We start from the raw sequence: 2,554 nt of genomic DNA, 5'->3' as shown, positions 1-2,554 counted from the left end.
GGTGGACCACAAAAGCTGCTTTCAAATATTTAAAAGATTGTCAGGGAGTGCAAGTCTTATTCCTATTGATTCTGAGGATAAAATCAGTCCCTACAGTAAAAATAAGTAAACACTCAATAAATGCCAGCTATTATCACTAATTGTAGTGAGTTCTCCATCTCTAGAAATATTCAAACAAAAATTGGACAAGCCTATGTCTGGGCCATTGTGGAGAGAATTTTGGCATCAAGTGAGGATGGATTAGATGATGGCCAAGGACATCCACCTTTGCCATCTCAGGGGCAGCCTCTGCCTAGTGTAGCCTTCTTGAGTAATCACGGTACTTACTGGAATAATCACGGTATTTACTGTCCCTGGACACCTGGTAGTAGGGGAGTCACTGGGACCCTAGGGCCAGTCCCTGCTCTGGGTTCATCAGGCAGAGGAGAGGCCCCTGGGAAGAGGACCAACCAAAGTCACCATCACATCGAGGGATGTGGGAGGAGAGCTAGGGCAGATGCCATTGTCCCTCTGATGCAACCTGGGGAAAGATGTGCCCAGGCAGTCTGTAGAGAGGGCCGGGGTCTCAGGACCCTGTCCCAGCCAGTGAACCCCTGAACCAGAGCAGCTCAGAGCCTGACCCGCCCCTGCTCTCCCCACAGCCCAGCACGTCACAAACTGAGTGGGTCTTGTTTGGCCTACAAGAGAAAATTTGAGCCAACAATGACAAATAGAATGATTTCATATATCAATCCTAATCCTGATTTCTGTTTTTTCAAAGCAGGAGGATGGAGCAGTCCTGGGCACACATTCCTGCTTGGCAACCACGAGACTGAGCCCCTAGTGCGGGCCATCCCCTTCCGGGGGGCTGTGTGGTCTCCAGTTGGCCAGTCTCCACTTCTTCTTGTCACTCCCTATTGTACTGAGGTCAAATATTTACCCTCCTGTTTCACTCAAGTAGAGACCCAGGCTGCTACCAAAAGTGGGAAGTGAGCGATACACTGAGATGGTCTTTATGTTTCAAGAAGCAGCCAAGAGGGCACATTTCTTTGTGAAGTGTTGATGTGGCTGTTTCTCTCATTCACATGATCGAGCAGGCTGGATCCCAGAGACATTTGTTTCTGACCCCTGCCTACAGACAAAGCCCTGAGGCCTGGCACTGAGGGACTAATGTGAGCCAGCCCCAACGAGGAGCAGATCTGTGGGAACCTAGGGTGGGTGACCTTATAAAGAGCCACAGCCCCGTGGTAGTTGGGTCAGCATGGCTCCTCTGTCCTTCCCAGCACCCTAGCCTGATCCTACACTGTCTCCAACTCTGCCAGCCCACTCTCTCCACTGTGGGCTTTCATGGAGACATGCTGTTCTTGCCACCTGGGGGGCCCTTGGACCCACTTGCCTAAATATCACCACCTTTCCAGGAAGGCCAGCTGGAATGACCTTCCCCCTTCTTCTTGCTCCCTCATGCACTGTTGGTACCAATCTCAGGCTGACCGCTCTTTGGTCCTGTTGTACCAGCTTTAGAAATTCACTTCTTATTCTGCTATGAGCTGTTTGTGGGCTGCCCAGGCCTGATTCAGCAAGCCCACTGCCCCTGGGCTGTGTCCGTCTATAAATTAGATTAATAAATACAGACCGAATTTCCAGATATCCTAGACCCTCTCCTTGAGAGAAGCTTCTTAGGCTGAGGAACTGGGATGGGCAGATTCAAATCACCAACAGTGAGGCCTGGGCCAGGCCAGCCCCTCATGGCTGCTGGAATAGCACTGACTCACTGGTGCCCCTTGCCCAGTCTCCCCCATGTCCCAGGTTAGGGTCACTGAGAGGACACTGATTTATACTACCCTCACCATACACACATCCAAATAGGACCCTCCGACCATTTTGCTTCTCTGGCAGAGAGCAGCCTTCATATCTGGCCCGTCACCTGCTCCAAGGACATCAGCATTCTTCTCTTAATAAGAAATTTCAGAGAAGAAAGTTGCTGCAAACTTTTGCTTTAAAGTCTCACCCATGAAATGTATAATTGAGAAACTACATCTCAGAAACACCAACCTAAAGACACGCTGTTCTAAAATAGTGTCTCTTCCAGAAAACCTTTCTGGACCCCCAGGCTTAGCTCCCCTGAGCTTCCATGGGCTCCCTACCCATTTGTTTCTCTGTCACCTCACTTAGGCTCTGAGGGCAGTGTGTACCCTTCCCTAGTACCTCGCAGTGACTGACGCAACGGACCCCCATTCTCTGCCCTGCCAGTTTCTGTTTGGAAAAATCGGGACCTGGAAGTTCCCAATTTCGACATCTTCCTGCCCCTGGAATGTTGTATCCAGGGCAGGGATTATGGTAGAAATAGCATCCCATTGAGAAATGGTCGCTTGATTCTCCAGGGCCTAGTTCGAAGACTTGGTGTGAGATGCCTGTGCAGGTGCAGGAAGTGACAGTGGGTTTGATAGCAGCTTTCCCACAAAGTGATAAGGGAGGAGGTCAGGAGGGAGGAAAATGTCCCACTGTTTAGGGTGGGGAGTGGTTGGCTGAGTCTGTGAAGAGAGGGGAGCAGAGGGAGGCATGGAGAGTAGACAGC

The sequence above is a fragment of the Pteropus vampyrus genome, unplaced genomic scaffold (genome assembly GCF_000151845.1).
Source record: "Pteropus vampyrus isolate Shadow unplaced genomic scaffold, Pvam_2.0 Scaffold202, whole genome shotgun sequence".
Lineage (NCBI taxonomy): Eukaryota > Metazoa > Chordata > Mammalia > Chiroptera > Pteropodidae > Pteropus > Pteropus vampyrus.
Note: the sequence above shows the minus strand (reverse complement) of the source record.